This window comes from Triticum aestivum, chromosome 2D (genome assembly GCF_018294505.1).
Source record: "Triticum aestivum cultivar Chinese Spring chromosome 2D, IWGSC CS RefSeq v2.1, whole genome shotgun sequence".
NCBI lineage: Eukaryota > Viridiplantae > Streptophyta > Magnoliopsida > Poales > Poaceae > Triticum > Triticum aestivum.
Genome location: NC_057799.1, coordinates 58,955,244 through 58,964,872, shown reverse-complemented (window position 1 = coordinate 58,964,872; position 9,629 = coordinate 58,955,244).

Genomic DNA, 9,629 nt, shown 5'->3' with positions numbered 1-9,629 from the left:
GTCAAGATCGGTGAACATCTCCATGTTGATCGTATCTTCTATACGACTCATGCTCGACCTTTCGGTCCTCCGTGTTCCGAGGCCATGTCTGTACATGCTAGGCTCGTCAAGTCAACCTAAGTGTATTGCGTGTGTTCCGAGGCCATGTCTGTACATGCTAGGCTCGTCAACACCCGTTGTATTCGAACGTTAGGATCTATCACACCCGATCATCACGTGGTGCTTCGAAACAACGAACCTTCGCAACGGTGCACAGTTAGGGTGAACACTTTCTTGAAATTATTATAAGGGATCATCCTACTTGCTACCGTTGTTCTAAGCAAATAAGATGCAAAAACATGATAAACATCACATGCAATCAAATAGTGACATGATATGAACAAATATCATCACGATCATCTTCGTTGATCTCCATCTTCGGGGCACCATGATCATCTTCGTCACCGGCATGACACCATGATCTCCATCATCATGATCTCCATCATTGTGTCTTCATGAAGTCGTCACGCCAACGATTACTTCTACTTCTATGGCTAACGCGTTTAGCAACAAAGTAAAGTAAATTACATGGCGTTATTCAATGACACGCAGGTCATACAAAATAATAAAGACAACTCCTATGGCTCCTGCCGATTGTCATACTCATCGACATGCAAGTCGTGATTCCTATTACAAGAATATGATCAATCTCATACATCACATATATCATTCATCACATCTTCTGGCCATATCACATCACATAGCACTTGCTGCAAAAACAAGTTAGACGTCCTCTAATTGTTGTTGCAAGTTTTTACGTGGTTTGTAGGTTTCTAGCAAGAACGTTTCTTACCTACGTATGACCACAACGTGATTTGCCAATTTCTATTTACCCTTCATAAGGACCCTTTTCATCGAATCCGTTCCGACTAAAGTAGGAGAGACAGACACCCGCTAGCCACCTTATGCAACTAGTGCATGTCAGTCGGTGGAACCTGTCTCACGTAAGCGTACGTGTAAGGTCGGTCCGGGCCGCTTCATCCTACAATGCCGCCGAAACAAGAAACGACTAGTAGCGGCAAGAAGAATTGGCAAACTCAACGCCCACAACTGCTTTGTGTTCTACTCGTGCATAGTAACTACGCATAGGCCTGGCTCATGATGCCACTGTTGGGAATCGTAGCATAATTTTAAAATTTTCCTACGCTCACCAAGATGCATCTATGGAGTCTACTAGCAATGAGGGGAAAGGAGTGCATCTACATACCCTTGTAGATCGCGAGCGGAAGTGTTCCAATGAACGTGGATGACGGAGTCGTACTCGTCGTGATCCAAATCACCGATGACCGAGTGCCGAACGGACGGCACCTCCGCGTTCAACACACGTACGGTGCAGCAACGTCTCCTCCTTCTTGATCCAGCAAGGTGGAAGGAGAGGTTGATAGAGATCCAGCAGCACGACGGCGTGGTGGTGGATGTAGCGGGATGCCGGCAGGGCTTCGCCGAGCATATACGAGAGAGAGAGGTGTTGCAGGGGGAGAGGGAGGCGCCCAAGGCTGTAGGTTGCTGCCCTCCCTCCCCCCCTTTATATAGGCCCCCTGGGGGGGGCACCGGCCCTGGAGATGGGATCTCAAGGGGGGGGGGGGGCGGCGGCCAAAGGGGGGGAAGGGGGTGCCTTGCCCCCCAAGGCAAGTGGGAAGTCCCCCCCCCCACCCTAGGGTTCCCAACCCTAGGCGCATGGGGGGAGGCCCATGGGGGGCGCTCAGCCCACTAGGGGCTGGTTCCCTTCCCACTTCATCCCACAGGGCCCTCCGGGATAGGTGGCCCCACCTGGTGGACCCCCGGGACCCTTCCGGTGGTCCCGGTACAATACCGGTAACCCCCGAAACTTTCCCGGTGGCCGAAACTGGACTTCCCATATATAATTCTTCACCTCTGGACCATTCCGGAACCTCTCGTGACGTCCGGGATCTCATCCAGGACTCCGAACAACTTTCGGGTTTCCGCATACACATATCTCTACAACCCTAGCGTCACCGAACCTTAAGTGTGTAGACCCTACGGGTTCGGGAGACATGCAGACATGACCGAGATGCCTCTTCGGTCAATAACCAACAGCGGGATCTGGATACCCATGTTGGCTCCCACATGTTCCACGATGATCTCATCGGATGAACCACGGTGTCGAGGATTCAATCAATCCCGTATGCAATTCCCTTTGTCAATCGGTATGTTACTTGCCCGAGATTCGATCGTCGATATCCCAATACCTTGTTCAATCTCGTTACCGGCAAGTCTCTTTACTCGTACCGCAATGCATGATCCCGTGACTAACGCCTTAGTCACATTGAGCTCATTATGATGATGCATTACCGAGTGGGCCCAGAGATACCTCTCCGTCACACGGAGTGACAAATCCCAATCTCGATCCGTGCCAACCCAACAGACACTTTCGGAGATACCCGTAGTGCACCTTTATAGTCACCCAGTTACGTTGTGACGTTTGGCACACCCAAAGCACTCCTACGGTATCCGGGAGTTGCACGATCTCATGGTCTAAGGAAAAGATACTTGACATTGGAAAAGCTCTAGCAAACGAAACTACACGATCTTTCATGCTATGCTTAGGATTAGGTCTTGTCCATCACATCATTCTCCTAATGATGTGATCCCGTTATCAACGACATCCAATGTCCATAGTCAGGAAACCATGACTATCTGTTGATGAACGAGCTAGTCAACTAGAGGCTTACTAGGGACACGTTGTAGTCTATGTATTCACACATGTATTACGATTTCCGGACAATACAATTATAGCATGAACAATAGGCAATTACCATGAACAAAGAAATATAATAATAACCATTTATTATTGCCTCTAGGGCATATTTCCAACAAGATGGAGTAGTTTTCAATGGTGAACATCACTATGTTGATCATATCTACTATATGATTCACGCTCGACCTTTCGGTCTCAGTGTTCCGAAGCCATATCTGCATATGCTAGGCTCGTCAAGTTTAACCCGAGTATTCTGCATGTGCAAAACTGGCTTGCACCCGTTGTATGTGAACGTAGAGCTTATCACACCCAATCATCACGTGGTGCCTCGGCACGACGAACTTTCGCAATGGTGCATACTCAGGGAGAACACTTGTACCTTGAAATTTAGTGAGAGATCATCTTATAATGCTACCGCCGAACTAAGCAAAATAAGATGCATAAAAGATAAACATCACATGCAATCAATACAAGTGATATGATATGGCCATCATCATCTTGTGCCTTTGATCTCCATCTCCAAAGCACCGTCATGATCACCATCGTCACCGGCGCGACACCTTGATCTCCATCGTAGCATCATTTTCGTCTCGCCAACTATTGCTTCTACGACTATCGCTACCGCTTAGTGATAAAGTAAAGTAATTACATGGCGATTGCATTTCATACAATAAAGCGACAACCATATGGCTCCTGTCAGTTGCCGATAACTTTGTTACAAAACATGATCATCTCATGCAATAAAATTTAGCATCATGTCTTGACCATATCACATCACAACATACCCTGCAAAAACAAGTTAGACGTTCTCTACTTTGTTGTTGCAAGTTTTACGTGGCTGCTACGGGCTGAGCAAGAACCGTTCTTACCTACGCATCAAAACCACAATGATATTTCGTCAACTATGTGCTATTTTAACCTTCACAAGGACCGGGCGTAGCCACACTCGATTCAACTAAAGTTGGAGAAACTGACACCCGCCAGCCACCTATGTGCGAAGCACGTCGGTAGAACTAGTCTCGCGTAAGCGTACGCGTAATGTCGGTCCGGGCCGCTTCATCCAACAATACCGCCGAATCAAAGTATGACATGCTGGTAAGCAGTATGACTAGTATTGCCCACAACTCACTTGTGTTCTACTTATGCATATAACATCTACGCATAAACCTGGCTCGGATGCGATTGTTGGGGAACGTACTAATTTCAAAAAAATTCCTATGCACACGCAAGATCATGGTGATGCATAGCAACGAGAGGGGAGAGTGTTGTCCACGTACCCTCGTAGACCGAAAGCGGAAGCGTTGTGACAACTTTGTTGATGTAGTCGTACGTCTTCACGATCGACCGATCCTAGTACCGAACGGACGACACCTCCACGATCTGCACACGTTCAGCTCGGTGACGTCCCACGAACTCATGATCCAGTAGAGCTTCGAGGGAGAGCTTCGTCAGCACGACGGCGTGATGACGGTGATGATGAAGTTACCGGCGCAGGGCTTCGCTTAAGCACTACGACGATATGACCGAGGTGGATTATGGTGGAGGGGGGCACCGCACACGGCTAAGAGATCAATGATCAACTTGTGTGTCTATGGGGTGCCCCCTCCCCCGTATATAAAGGAGTGGAGGAGGGGGAGGGCCGTCCCTCCTATGGCACGCCCCATGGGGAGTCCTACTCCCACTGGGAGTAGGATTCCCCCCCTTCCCTAGTTGGACTAGGAGTGGAAGGAAGGGGGAGGAAGGAGGAAGGAAAGGGGGGGGGGGCGGCCCCCCTCCCAATTTGGATTGGGCTTGGGGGGCGCGCCCCCTCCTTTGCTCCCTTCTCCTCTCTCCCACTATGGCCTAATAAGGCCCATATACCTCCCGGGGGATTCCGGTAACCTCCTGGTACTCCGGTATATTCCCGATCTCACCCGGAACCATTCCGATGTCCAAATATAGTCGTCCAATATATCGATCTTTATGTCTCGACCATTTCGAGACTCCTCGTCATGTCCGTGATCATATCCGGGAATCGGAACTACCTTCGGTACATCAAAATACATAAACTCATAATACCGATCGTCACCAAACTTTAAGTGTGCTGACCCTACGGGTTCGAGAACTATGTAGACATGACCGAGACTCATCTCCGGTCAATAACCAATAGAGGAACCTAGATGCTCATATTGGTTCCTACATATTCTACGAAGATCTTTATCGGTCAAACCGCATAACAACATACGTTGTTCCCTTTGTCATTGGTATGTTACTTGCCCGAGATTCGATCGTCGGTATCTCAATACCTAGTTCAATCTCGTTACCGGCAAGTCTCTTTACTCGTTCCGTAATGCATCATCCCGCAACTAACTCATTAGTTACATTGCTTGCAAGGCTTATAGTGATGTGCATTACCGAGAGGGCCCAGAGATACCTCTCCGACAATCGGAGTGACAAATCCTAATCTTGATCTATGCCAACTCAACAAGTACCATCGGAGACACCTGTAGAGCACCTTTATAATTACCCAGTTATGTTGTGACGTTTGGTAGCACACAAAGTGTTCCTCTGGTATTCGGGAGTTGCATAATCTCATAGTCATAGGAACATGTATAAGTCATGAAGAAAGCAATAGCAATATACTAAACGATCAAATGCTAAGCTAACAGAATGGGTCAAGTCAATCACATCATTCTCCAATGATGTGATCCCGTTAATCAAATGACAACTCATGTCTATGGTTAGGAAACATGACCATCTTTGATTCAACGAGCTAGTCAAGTAGAGGCATACTAGTGACAATCTGTTTGTCTATGTATTCACACATGTACTAAGTTTCCGGTTAATACAATTCTAGCATGAATAATAAACATTTATCATGATATAAGGAAATATAAATAACAACTTTATTATTGCCTCTAGGGCATATTTCCTTCACTAGCATGGATGATATTGACAACCCTAGTTGGTACATGAGCGATTCGAGCATACAAAACAAATTATCATTTGAAGGTTTAGAGTTTGGCACTTGCAAATTTACTTGGAACGGCAGGTAAATACCACATATAGGAAGGTATGGTGGACTCATATGGAACAACTTTGGGTTTATGGAAGTGGATGCACAAGCAGTATTCCCGCTTAGTACAAGTGAAGGCTAGAAAAAGATAGGGAAGCGACCAACTAGAGAGCGACAACAGTCATACACATGCATTGAGATTAACCAACATTGAGTGCAAGCATGAGTAGGATATAAATCACCATGAACATAAATATCATAGGGGCTATGTTGATTTTGTTTCAACTACATGCGTGAACATGTGCCAAGTCAAGCCACTCGAATCATTCAAAGGAGGATACCATCCTATCATACTACATCACAACCATTTTAATTTCCCTGTTGGCACGCAAGGTAAACCATTATAAACTCCTAGCTAATTAAGCATGGCATGAGTAACTATAATCTCTAATTGTCATTGCAAACATGTTTCATTCATAATAGGCTGAATCAGGAACGATGAACTAATCATATTTACAAAAACAAGATAGGTCGAGTTCATACCAGCTTTTCCTCATCTCAATCATCCATCATATATCGTCATTATTGCCTTTCACTTGCACGATCGAAAGATGTGGATAATAATAATAGTGCACGTGCATTGGACTAAGCTGGAATCTGCAAACACTTGTTCAAAGGAGAAGACAAGGTAATATGGGCTCTTTGTTAGATCAACAATAATGCATAAGAGAGCCGCGCAACATTTTCATCGTGGTCTTCTCCTCTCGACCCCCAAAGAAAAGAAAAGAATTTCAAAGAAACACACTGAAATATTTTTGGAGTTTTTGTTTTTCTGAAGAAAGTAAAACAAGAACGAGAAAAACTATTTACACGGGAAAGCTCCCAACAAGCAAAAGAAGAACAAGAAATCTTTTTGGGTTTTCTTTTAATATTACAACTAAGCATGCATAGAAGGTAAAGTAACCGCAACTAATTTTTTTAGTTTTTCTAAAGGTTTTTCAAACACACAAGAAGAAAGCGGGAAAAAAATAAACTAGCATGGATAATACAATGAAAAAGTATGAATACTGACAACTGAAATGAGTGTGTGAACATGAATGTAATGTCGGTGAGAAATACGTACTCCCCCAAGCTTAGGCTTTTGGCCTAAGTTGGTCTAAGGCCACCACTGGCTTGGATGATATCCGATATCATAGTTGGGGTTGTACTGTGCTGCTGTAGGTGCAGCTTGGCGAGCTGCCTCCTGGAGGCGAGCGGCCTCCGTTGTCCTCTCATACTCGTTTGCCTCCTCTCTAGTTATAAAAATATCTCTCGTTTACCTGAAAGTTAAAGAAGGCAGGAGCAGGAAGGGTAATATGGACGGCACACCGTCTGTCAAAGATTAATCGGCACTGGAGGGACTGTTCGTTCCTCTCAAGAAACTGGTAGCGTACCATAGCGATATAATCAAGAAATGCAGGTGGCAACTCAATATCATACTCTCTTATGGGTACACCCAAATAATTAGCTAAACAAGTTGCATAAATCCCACCAAATAAATCTCCATCTTTAGCATTAAGATGTAACCTTCTCGCAATAATAGCCCCCAAGTTATATCGCTTATCGACTAAAACCGCGCATTTGAGGACACTAAGATCTAGAACACAAAGGTGGCAATGCTCGTGTTTACCATTAATGCATCTTCCTATAAAGAGAGCAAAGTAGTGTATGGCAGGAAAGTGAATGCTCCCTATGGTAGCTTGCGTGATATTTCTAGTTTCTTCCACGGTGATGCTAGCAAGGAAATCATTATATTCAGATTTGTGAGGCTCACTAAGACTACCCCATTGTGGAATTTTGCATGCATCACAAAAGTCTTCTAGGTCCATGGTATAAGATTCATCATAAAGATCAAATAGGACAGTATGAGTATTACGCTTAGATGAAAACTCAAACCTCCGCACGAAGGAATCGGTGAGATAATTATACTGTAAGCACTTGTCTGATAAGAAATCCTCAAGGCCGGCATTTTGTATGTACGCATAGAATTCATCCTTGAAACCTGCATGACCCATAAATTCATTTGACGGCCATTCACACGGCTTCACTTGAGCTTCCCGTGGTGGTTCAGGGTCCAGTTCGCGTATCGCACGCCTCGGTGCTTGCTTCCTTGAAGAACCACCATGGTACATTCTCCTTGACATTTTTCTTTCTCTGAAAATTTTCTGAAATTTTTAGTGACTCAAAGTAAAGTGAACCAAACTGAACAAAATTGATAGCAACTACTCCTACAAGTTCCTAGAGGCCATATCATGCATCAAAACTACTCTGGACCATATAAATTTGACATGCAAGCTCAAGAACAAGGTCACCACAACAAATTTTTTTTGCAATAAATAAAGCACTAGAACAAAAACTAATTGGACCATTGGACGAGCCACATACCGAAGAACAATCCCCCAAAGCAGTTTTGTGAATGGGGCTTTGAGCAAGGAGATCGAAAATGGCAGCAAGATGAGCAAGAACACGAGTTTAAGCTATGGAGTGATTTTTTCTGGAGGAAGAAGGAGTGGATGGGAGCTGGAATAGGTGGAGGGGGGCACATGGGGCCCACAAGGACAGGGGGCGCGCCCAGGGGGGTAGGGCGCGCCTCCCGACCTTGTGGTTAGCTGGTGAGGCCCCCTGATGTGTGTTCAGTGCCAGAAATTCTAAAATATTCTAGAAAAAATCATATTAAATTTTCAGGGCATTCGGAGAACTTATATATTCGGGACATCTTTTATTGCATGGATAATTCGGAAAACAGACAGAAATTACTATTTTTGCTTTATTTAATCTAAATAACAGAAAGTAAAAAGTGGGTACAGAGAGTTGTGCTTTCTAAATTCATCCATCTCATGCTCATCAAAAGGAATCCATTAACAAGGTTGATCAAGTCTTATTAACAAACTTCTTCCGAGTGAAATGAATCCGGAGAACTTTCAAATAACACTAGGTTACCTCAATGGGGATATGCATGTCCCCAACAATAAGAATATCATATTTCTTTTTCACAGTAGGAAGAGGGAATTCAAAACCTCCAATAGTAATAGTCGAATTTTTTCCAATAGAATTGATACTATGAACTTGCGGTTGTTTCTTCGGAAAGTGTACCGTATGCTCATTACCATTAACATGAAAAGTGACATTGCCTTTGTTGCAATCAATAACAGCCCCTGCAGTAATCAAAAAGGGTCTATCGAGAATGATCGGCATACTGTCGTCCTCGGAAATATCAAGAATAACAAAGTCTGTTAAGATAGTAACATTTGCGACCACAACATGCACATCCTCACAAATACCGATGGGTATAGCAGTTGATTTTAGCCATTTTCAAAGAGATTTTAGTAGGTGTCAACTTATTCAATTCAAGTCTACGATACAAAGAGAAAGGCATAACACTAACACCGGCTCCAAGATCACATAAAGCAGTTTTAACATAGTTTCTTTTAGTGGAGCATGGTATAGTTGGTACTCCTGGATGTCCAAGTTTCTTTGGTATCCACCCTTAAAAGTATAATTGGCTAGCATGGTGGAAATTTCAGCTTCAGGTATCTTTCTTTTATTAGTAACAATATCTTTCATATACTTAGCATAAGGAGGCATTTTAAGCATATCAGTCAAACGCATACGCAAAAAGATAGGTCTAATCATTTCAGCAAAGCGCTCAAAATCCACATCATCCTTTTTCTTGGATGGCTTAGGAGGAAAGGGCATGGGTTTCTGAACCCATGGTTCTCTTTCTTTACCATGTTTCCTAGCAACGAAGTCACTCTTATCATAACGTTGATTCTTTGATTGTGGGTTATCAAGATCAACAATAGGTTCGATCTCTACACCATTATCATTACTAGGTTG